Raw genomic sequence first — 11483 nt, 5'->3', positions numbered from 1 at the left:
ATATATATATATATATTTAAATCTTTCAAGTTACACATTGAAAGTAAATATATACATATGGAATATTTAATATTAAAAAAAGCATTATTTTAAAAATATATCATAAAAAATTGATATAGAAACTTACTGGAAATAATTCTTATAACTTATCAATAATTATTTCTAGTAAATGCAGTCACTTCTTCTTCCATTCGATGAAATATTTGAAATTGTATTCCAGAAAACCGTTCTATTTCAGACGAATACTGGGAAATCGTGAAATTCAAATCGATTGGTTTGTTTGAAATACGTCATAAATATTTTTTTTCCGTTAATTACGTAGACAATTATTTCATTGGTTACATTTTATGACCAGTAAATTCAAAATTTTAAAAATTTTATTTTACTGTAATATAATTTAATTCGTTAAATTTTATATATTAAGAAATAGAAATATTTTTAATAATTAATTTTTACTTTGGTTATTAATTTTAGTTTGACAGCTGATAATTTATTAATAGATAAAAAGAATTTTTTTTAATATAAAAATGATCATCTATCAAGTTTTAATCAAGAAATTCCTTGAAGAAAAAAAAGTAAATAAATTTTATGTTTATTAATTTTAGATCTAATAAGTTTTTTAATTAAAAAATAAATTTTTTAAATATTTTTATTTAAGTTTTTCTTAATATTCTCTAATTATATATTTAAATTTTCAAATTAATTTGGTATTATTATTATTTTTTTAATAATTAGAATGTTAACTTTAAAAAATTATTTATGTTATTCAAGATTTATACGGATTCAATCAGCAAGATTTTCAAGAGGAATTCGTGAAAGATGAGGATATCTATTTACTTATGTATAGATCTCATTGGTATCTAACATATCTATCTTTATGCTGGAATATGTTAGAAAGGTTTATATACAACCTTCAGTAGGTCATCTTGAGAATAAATTTCCTATATAAAATCCTACAGAAATCCTATTAAAGACCGACAACTTATAAAAAAAAAGTAATGTTATTTTTTAACAATATAAATGTATTTTAAATCATTGTTAAAATCAAGAAATTATTTACAAAACAATATTCTTAATTCTTATAATAATTTTAACATAAAATAAAATATTTTTATTGCTAATTTTTCAAATTTATAATCTTTTTTCTTAACGTGATTTAATAATAATAATAAAAATTAAGTATGAAATCTCGCAATAATATGTTTTTAAGATGGGAAAAAAACTATCATAATAAACCGTATTGTTCGAAATAAATTACTCTTTATGACTAGTAAAGCAATTATATATTATAAGCAATAAAATGATTCTTTGTGAGAGGAAAACATACTTGTTTTGATTAATATAAAGAGTTAGAATAGCTTCTTAATTAAATAAAATTCATAGAAAATCTAATAAATGAATTCACTTAACTTGAATTTAAAAAAATACTGGGAAATTATTAATCAATAGTTATTCAAATATAAAGAAAGTGACTCATATATTCTAAAATCTAAAAATTTATATATTGTTATCATTGTTAACTGAATATTCAATGGCAAAAGCTCACTAAGGAGAGCTTCAATGTCGTGTTAGTGCATATCCAGGCCCTACATAAAATCGATTTAGTCTGGTTTCGAAGGTGAAGTTCACTCTAAACTTGCAAATAAAAATACTTAATAATTTAAATATATTTGCATACGTCGATAAAACGACACAAAATGGATTACCCCATAATTCATTGCAGATAATCACGTGATATTTTTGGACTTAGAGAAAGTTTCTTGTCGTGTTTCTTTTTATTTTTATTTTTTTTTTTATCATCTTTCTTTTTCAAAAACTGTTCAATCTGAAGTAGCAAATACCCTTTCCTAAAATAGACAGTTCTCCAATAGGAAATGTCCAAGATGCTATCAAAGATTGTTAGCTCAGCTTGGAAGTTGTTGTGGATGTTATAAAGCGTAACAAACTCATGTTACAACATTGGTTCAGTTGTAAAACTCAACCATCTTAGTTTTAAGGAAGAATACTCTGCAATATCTGCTTCTTAGTGTATTTTTAGATTGCTCGTGAATATTTAAGTGGTAAAAAGTGTAAATTGTCTTTTATAAACTTTTTATGGAGATACACTTAGAGTTGGAATTTAAATTTAATGCAGTTATCATGAATTATATCAATTCAAAATATTTGTAAACTATATATAAACATACCACCAAATAAAGAAATTTTATAATTATGTGTATACTGTTTTTTAATCATATTATATATATATATATACTGACAAGAACATAAAAACTAGACATTGTTTGAGATGCCAGTGTTAGAAGATGGACATTATTGAAGGTTGACTGTATTTTAAGTTTTAAACTCAAAGTTAACTTTGGAAAATTTATAATAGTTAACATAAATATATTTATGTTGTATAAGAACGAAATTTCGAAAAAAAGAATTTGAAGTGTATTCAATAGCAATATTGTTTCAGAAGGAAAAAGAAAAAAGAAGAGAAAGTTGTTTTGAAGGTCTTACTAGGGATAAACACCGTTCCTATAAAGTTCCAGTGTTTCATAGAAAGAAGAAAAAAGAAACTCTCAGGAAAAGAACACATCTTGTTGTAAAAGAAATTCTAAAATCTTTTGTGTAGGGCTTTCTAAATGGGTTGATTTTGCATATAGTTCTTTATAGGGTGCATCACACAAAAACTAAGTTTACATAGGATTAAGTAAATTTTATAAAGAAAATAAGGAAGAATACTAAAAACGCATTTTCAACGTATCTAGTTTCTATTTTTTAAAATATTTCTTTAAAAAATAAACCCTGTATAAACTTACCATTATCGATTATACACTTTATAGTTCTACATTATAAAATAAGTTAAATACATTGAATGTTTGCCATCTGCCTGGCTTCTAAGAAAACAATTTTAAAAAGTATTCTAAAAGATGTATAAGTCACGTGATGTACGAACTATGTACAATCTATACATTAATATATCTATTAATATTAAAAGTGAAGCTATTCTGGCTACAGAGCACATTTTACTTTGAATCACTACAAAATATACATAGCCTGGTCTATGCAAGCGTATATTTTTATAAGATATAATATGCTATGTTATGGCATTAACATTTATGCTCTAACCATAAAGTTTTTGTAAGATACTGAAAGAAATCAATATCACAAAAAAAAATGACGTCAGACAGGGTGAGATCTTTAAAAGACCCCTCCCAAGTCTGAAAGAACTCGTGTAGGGGGTGGAGGCAATCTGATCGATGTTAAGGTGACAGTAATGAGCCATTCTAACTCCGAATAAGCTTTTAATAGAGATTGATTGACTTCGAACATGTACACTCGAATGTTATCTTGGTCTAGGTTCTAACCGTCTAAAATTTGCCATAAATGGAATCTAAAAAGAAGGATTTGGTCTATTAAGGAACATAGAGAGATCATTAAGTTGTGAATTTGTTACGGAAGGAGGTTAGCATGGAAATTAAATGAGTGTAGGGGCCGGCATATCTATCTATTATACTTTTTTTTAATATTGTAGATAAATCTGGTTTGTGTTTGGCCGGAGTGCTGCAGTAAATTACATCGTCAAAATTCCAGTTAAAAGCACATAAATAGCATAAAATAATATGTAAATCATAAATAATGTCACCATTTATACCGGATTTTTAAGCTATGTTACTGCAAAAACAATGTTTAAAAATCATTAAATTTTATATAAGTATCTTAACATCCGTTCCTTTTATTTGGCTAAACTTACATCTCCAAAATTTAATACCTACTTTAGGTTTATATAATTCTAGCATTATTTATGATCAAGGAGAATTATACTTATATATTGAGGATTAAAAAGATTAAAAAACATGGAAACTATAATTTTATCTTGCACGTTTAGAACATTCTGGTTGACACGAAGACATCCTTATTAGAAATATATAGATGCATCCCCGGAGGAGAAAAGACGGATAAAAACACGAATAAAGATGAAAAATGAGATTGTATAGTGAAAATTTAAATAATTGCAGACAAGAAATAAATTATGTAAATATGTTAACATCTGACAGTAAGATAGAATATCTAGAAATTAATCCCCACATGATTGGCAATCTTGAAACATGACGATACATGACAATAAATTTTCAATAATCCTTAAAGATGAGAATAAGACACAAAATCCAGACATAATACTCCGTACGAGAACTGGAAAACTAAACATTTCCGAGGGAAATTTCTATAAATCAAATTGTTGACGTAATTCAATTGAAATACATTCGCTTCTATCGAAAGTAAATATGACATTAAGCACTTTATGAAGTGAAACGATTTTTCCCCCTTCTTTACTACTGAAGGTATGTTGAATATTGTAATAAGCTTCACGGATATAAGTTCAGGTTTAAGTAAGAATTTATTATAGAAAAGAAGACAGCTCACGTGGTCTCCTGTTTTACAATTATTATTTTTATACTATAAACAAACAAAAACTGTTTGCGGTTAGAGTTCAATTACATTTTCGTGTTGCTAAAAGTACATAATGAGAAAAATATGCAGATTTAAAACTCACAGCTTTAACATGGGAACAATGTGGACATGTTCAGGTACGACTAGAATATTAGTGAAGAATATGATGAAGTGGTGAATATGTTATTCATAAGGTGTAAAGATAAAGCGTGTTGTCGTGCATAAGGTGCTAAAAATGGCGAATACATATCGTGTTATACAGCTAATACGATGCTAGCTTACCATATAAATCAGAGAAACACATTAATTAAAATTGTATTAGTGTATTCTATGCATTTTGAAACTAACGTGACATATGAGGAAAAACAAAAATAATAAATTAGATATTAGATTCGTTTTCTAACGAAATTATTCTGAAATTCCTCTCTTATGTATCTGCTTTGATTAAAACCAAAACAAATGAAGTAGAAATTGTCCTCCGAGGATCACTAACCAATCCGTTAAGTCAATTACGTCCTCTGTCATTAATTCGGCTAAGAGTTTTCGTGACTCGTGTCACGTATTCGTCACGAATAGTCGGTTCGTTCGATCGTAAAGCTTATGCAGTCGGTAGAAAGTTTAGAAAGTTCTTATCGGTGTTTCCAAAGAGATCTTTAAGAAGCGAAAATCTGGAATCGATTTCTGGAATACCTCGGATTTTCTAAACTACGATAAGTTTTCAGCTTTAGAATTTTTGATTCTATTTCATAGTAAAAAGTTAAGGCTGGATATCGAAATTTCTCCAGTTATACTTGATGTTTGAATGATATAAATTCTGAGTTCGACATGTTGCCAATAAAGGAGCCGGTAGTAAGACTGTAGACGAATATTTGGGTTCTTTTTTTATATTGAGAAAAGTATGAAATGAATGCATCGATCAATGTGATGGATCGATCTCATTGATCATTCCTAGATAAGTCCCGGTTTGAAGGGTCCTGAGTGGAATTTTTAAGGGAACTTGTGCTGGTTTACTTATGTACAAGGTCTTTAACGGAAGTAATCCCAAGGGGAATACAAAGTGATAAATTATCTTCTCTCCGTAAGATTGTGTGCACCTAGAGCAATTTAACAAAAAAACGCACGACTCTAAAGTATACTTTCACTTAAAAAATTTTTTTGTATTACCATTCGCTTGAGATATTTTTTAACTCTCTCTAAAAACATCACCATCGCCACACTCATTGCACATTCTAAAAGACAGCTCAAAATGTTTTATATGGAAATTTTTATTTAATATATTTAAATTTCTTTATAAATTAATTTAATGTATTATTTTAAACATAAACTACTGATAGAAATGATAAATCAGCATAAATTTCTTATCACGATTTCTTATTCTTAACTTAAAATTATTATAGGAACATAACACGCATTAAGATGCATGTCCAAATTTAGGATATTGAACATTACATAAAGTAAACAAAAGAAAAGCCTTGACTATTCAACTAAAAATGCCGATTTCATCGTTCGGTTCTCATATAAAGAAGATAACCGTTCTCTTTTTGAAAGTTTGCAAAGAGGCCGCAAAGAGAAAGCCGAAGAATCTCATTATATTTATAAGAAACATTCGATATAAGAGAATTGCCACATCAGCATGTTCATGCACACAAATGTAGCAAACAAATTCCCAAAGAAGCAGAATGTGTCCATGGAATTGACAATGGGTTCGCCTTCCGGACTTACCTTCAAGAATTCAAATAAAGAAAATTGGGGGCTTGTATCTGGAGGATGGATAATTTTTTGGCAAAGAAGAAACAAATTGAATCGGACAAACCTGCTTTACGTGACAGGAACACTAGATGAGGAATATCATTAGATTCTTACGTTTTTTCCAACGTAAAGACAAAGAAAATTGAAATTTGTTTCGGACATGAGGGAAAAAACTAACTTTGGACTTTCTTCGCAAATGAAATTTACCCTTTGATTCACGGTTTGTTCTTGAAAATGTGAAGAACTCACGGAGTGAATGATTGATTTTTGTAATCCTTTTGAGGATCTGAGAAAATTTTTGACAACAGTTCAATGATTACGAAATCTAACAAATTTAAACTTCATGTTGTACGAAAGTAATCTAAGTATCTAAAATTTGATAAAATATAGAAGTCAACGTGACGTCGAGTCATCCATGAAACAGATTTTCTATAATAATTTTCTAAGCTTTTCGCTCCATAAAAGAGCTATTTAACCCGTTATTTTCTACTGATAACGGTAGAATTTTTACATTCATGATGTATCGATACGTCTCATATGGCGCCATTTGTATAAAAATCTTATTAAGTAGATAATTTTAATGATGATACTTTGCAATAACGTTTGTAACGAAGATTATAGAATCAAAACTCTTAAAGAATAATTTGTAAAAATGCCAATAACTCTAACAAAACATACTTTTTATAATATTTATAATTTTAGAACTCTTGATGAGTAGTGTAAGAATCGTACAAGAGAGATAGAAAAACGAAAGGAAAACAGGGGGGGGAAGAAGGAAGCTACTGATTAGGTGGTGCTTTGCTTCCACTAGTGTGGACAGGACAAAATGAACTGTCACCAGACGTAATTAGGCGAGCAACCGGAGTTATCGGCTTAGCGACTTTTTCTCAACTCTTCCCCCAAAACCACCCTCCCCAACACGTCAGTTCCTGGGAGAAAGTTAAGGGATGAACCTCGAACATGAAAGGAAACCCTTTAGGATACAATCTAAAGTGTCACGTGGCCGACTACTGTACTTCTTACATTACAGTTCTTAGATGTAACTTTATACTATCATTAGAAAAAAACACTGGTTAAGTAATTTTGGTTGTTTCCTTTCTTTCCCCAATTAAAATTTGTAAAGTGGTTAAAGGTCGAAGTACTAGCTAAACTGGTGGAATATAACTGTAAAATTCTAAAATAAAACTTTATATTTGTTAAATCCAATTTAATAAAATGTGAGATAATGACATCTACTTCTAATGCATCCGAAATTAATCTCATAAATACTTTAAGCTTTATGTAGGCCAATAAATTTATTTATATTGAATAAATTACTTCGAGAAAAATGAATATTTACATTTCGGTTCCTTAAATTTTTTTTTATCTGCACATTAATTAATTATTTACAAAATAAACATTTGCTAAAAAGTTTTTCAAATGTATTTGTGTTAAGATAATTTATTGACATGTTTATATGTTTTCAGCCTTTTCTAGAAAGCTGATTATCAGGTTTTTAGAGATTTTATTTGGATATGCATTAACTTATTACAGGATACTTTGAAGATATATATATATACAATCCAGACATTATACATTAACAACTTGTTAAATTCAAAAAGAAGGATTTCAATATATATAATTAATTTCAACCTTTACTACATAAAAATAAATTATAAAAAAAAATATAAAGTGAGATTTTATTTATTCTTTGGCTTATAATATCCATTAAAAATGCTTTTTCAAAATAAGAAAATTTAAAATCTAATATTTACGTGACGCGAAAAATATTACATTAATGTACAATTACCAAACACTTAGAAAAGATTTTTAGAAAGAAGAAAATACGAAGAAATAAATTAATGCTTTTGTCTGGGATTTAAAAATTAATTTGGTAAAGTATGAAGAAATCCAGACGCAGGTTAATGTACGTTTACAATATTTGAATATCCAAAAATTCGTCTAGCATAAGGAGAAGTTAAAAGCGTAACCTTCTAATGACGTAACCGGGGAAAAAGTAACATCTGCATAATAAATGGAAAGAAATAAAGTCATTTGAAGTAGAAAAATGTTTATGGTGTCATTATTCCTACCCCTTTTATCATTCTATCCCCTTCAAATATATGAAAGCAAAGCGCTCAATGGCAATTTCAATTAACAAGAGTCACATTAATCTTTATTCAACAGTATAAGGAATAAAAGACGAACAAAATCGAATTATCCCCATTGAAGGTTTACGGGTATAGTTATTGTTTTCGTAGTAAAATGTTTCCATTTATTTTTGTTTAATAAGTATTTTCCAACGGCTGCAATTTAACTCGTTTTCTAAATCTTGTTTAGCCACTTTTATAAGATTTTCTTTATTATTATTATTATTTTTTTTTTTTAAACTGTAGTTCTGTGTGCATTAAGGTCTTTTAACTGGACCTATCCGGTCTTGCTCTTTCAGGTTTCGAGCCTGTCTAGTGTTTTTGAGGTCTTGTTTATGACTTCTACTTTCGAGTTGTGAATCTTAAGTAGGACACACTCAAATCTGATCATCTCACTTTTTACATTTACGTTCTAGAATTTTGAAATTTTGTAACCCGAAGTGGCATTTTTAAGCGATTTTTAAATTTAGTTTTGAAAATATTGAGTTATGTCTATCGCTTTAGAAAGTTTCTTTATAAGATTACGTTTATAAACTCTGATAAAACTACAGATTTTTCAGCTTAAATTTATTTAGAAATTAAAGAAACCATTATTCAAAAGCTTGTAACGAATCTACGAAAGAACGATTTATAAGACAATTGCGACTTTAGTTTGTTATCTGAAATAAACAACAGCTTAAATTAAATATTTTCAAACAGGTATACGAAGTTAAAGCACAATTTTCGTTCAAACATAAGAAAATAGGAGAAACTGCCCCGGAGTAGAAGGACCTACGTTTAGAGGGTCCTACGTGCCTTAAATAAAAATTGGTCAATTGCAGCTGTATAAACAGAGTTAGGTACAAGCAGAAATTCAATACACATGACAAAGAGCAAGACCGCTCTCTTTGGTTTCTAAAGATCTTTAGTATTGAACCAATAGAAATGGTAAACCCAAAACAACTTTTCGCCTTCATATTTTCTACTATTAGCATTGGCTTGGAGTGAGCAAATCTTTAGCAAAGGTTAGATCATCTCCAGATTTTTTAATGCCTAACTATTCGATAAGGGAAAATTTTTCTATATTTCTGAGCTAATTTTTATAAAAAATAAAATACAAAATTTTAAACAATTAAGATTTTGATATAAAAGATTTTCATGACTTCTTACGTAGTTATTACTGTAATTACTATTGTTAGAAGAAATTTTAAAATTATCAATAATTGCTAACTATACATTACGTATAAAGTAGCAGGAAAAAAAAAAATGATATAGTAGGAAATCAGCACTGCTTTTACCACATGATCTCAGTTAGAGGAAATGTGCACCTGCACAGCCGGTTCTGGTCGATTGAGAGGGTGCAAGAGACACCTGCAAAGTAGTCAAGGCAACCTGAACAGGTAAGCTAATCATTAAGAAAAAGATGTCAAGTCAACAGAAAGGACGATGGCCTCTTACTCCCGACAAACTTTCATCTTTCAATCAAAAAGGAATAAAGGCGCGATTACGCAATGCTTAAAAACAGATTATATCTTATAGAGGTCCATAGAGGGTTTGCGAGATTAATATCTTCAAGATCAATCGAATTTTGACATGTAGCTCGGTTATAAAAACGAGAAAAATAAGATTTCTCTAAAGAATCACAAGAGAAATAACCATTAAAAAATATTGTTAGACGTCTCAAGTTATTTTTGCTCTTTAAAACCACGTCTAGAATAAACACGATTTTCTCGTTAAAAAAAAAAAAAATGCCTTTTGAATTTATTTACAATTCTAAATTATTAAGTAATAAAATAATATATCTTAAATCTTAAAGGCGTTAAAAGAATAAATTAAAGTTTAGATAATATATAAATAATTAACTTTATGAAAATTTAGTTTTGTAATGTACCTAAAGGGATTTCGATGTCAATGTTCTTAGCCGATTTTTAAACAAATCGAGTTTGGCAACTTTCACTATTTCTTTTATGTTCCTCTCAAAATCACGTTTTATGATTTTTATGCTGAATATTACAACTGACAAGAAATCGTGAGAAATATATTAAAAATAAAATAAAAATTAAATTAGTCACGTTATTATTTATCCAGAACGAAAAAGAAATTGATTCATAAATTTTCATAAAACTTTAATTTTTCTTATATCGAAACAGTAAAGATTAGAATCGTGATAATCTTCTCGATATAAAGCTTAAAAAACCTTGAACTTTGTTTCAAAAGCTTGCTCTTTGAGGCCTCTGTATGTTGTTGCAACGCCTACTACCAATACACTGTCGATTGTTTCTGTACTGTAGACGTGATAATCTCTTCCTCATAGGGTTTAAATAACATTCTTGCAGTAAAACTGACTGAAATGACTGAAAGGTATCGAATAGTATCAAACAAACACGTTAAACAAAAAGTTATAAATTGCCCGGGGATTAACACGTGCAAGGTAATGTGCAGTTTTAGAGAAGTTGTAGTCCTACCCCCTCGTCATCGACGTAAATACGTCTGAAATCCGGTCAAGGACTCTTTATTAATACTGGCTGAGTGTAGGGCCTCATCAAACATTGGGTGGCCAGTCACGAAATCAGAGGAGAAAAACGAAGAAGGAAAAAAAAAATCATAGTTTGTAAGTTGTCAGGGTTACATTACACGAATTCGGCGAAATTTGATTGTTGAGGAACAGAAATGCAGAAAAGGAGCGCATATGTCTGTTCGGTTGATGTGCATGTCACCTTATTCGACATTATGTGCATATCAATGTTCGTTTCAATTTACTACTTCTCCCTTTGTAACACAATATTGGAATTAATATAGCGTTATAACGATTGTGGTGAAGTAGACGATTATGTGCATCACGCAATTTCGTATGACGTCAAAATTAATTGACCATATTATCCATTCTTTCTCGAAGGCTATAAATAACATATTAATATACAATTTTCATATTTTGAATAAGGCACAACATAAAAAAAAAAATAAACATCAATTATTTCATTAAAATAATTGCTTTAAAAATCAATTTATGAGCTACATAACTCCATAAAAGACTCATAAAAACATACATTTTCCTCATTGAAATTTACTTATTATTAGGACAGAAAGTAAAGCCTTTTCAAATATATTTTATTAAAATTATATCTAAGTTATGGTTCATATTTTTAAATTTTATTAAATTATAAATTTTAAATATTAAATAGATTAAAA

The 11483-nt window shown here is 28.6% G+C and overlaps 2 long non-coding RNA genes across 2 annotated transcripts in view; one reads left to right on the top strand and one right to left on the bottom strand.

Moving 5' to 3' along the window:
- The window catches only part of LOC111630485, a 193624-nt gene that overhangs the window by 35986 nt on the left and 146155 nt on the right, over nt 1–11483 (bottom strand). The gene's annotated exons all lie outside the window — the stretch shown is intronic.
- LOC111630491 lies at nt 320–2922 on the top strand. Its single transcript, XR_002757537.1, has 4 exons — nt 320–354; nt 501–575; nt 772–995; nt 2459–2922. It is a non-coding gene; the product is annotated as an uncharacterized LOC111630491 (long non-coding RNA).

The sequence above is a fragment of the Centruroides sculpturatus genome, unplaced genomic scaffold, assembly GCF_000671375.1.
Source record: "Centruroides sculpturatus isolate CEXI.00-Female unplaced genomic scaffold, Cexi_2.0 scaffold71, whole genome shotgun sequence".
NCBI classification, from domain to species: Eukaryota; Metazoa; Arthropoda; class Arachnida; order Scorpiones; family Buthidae; genus Centruroides; species Centruroides sculpturatus.
Note: the sequence above shows the minus strand (reverse complement) of the source record. Positions and strands in the feature narration are given on the sequence as shown.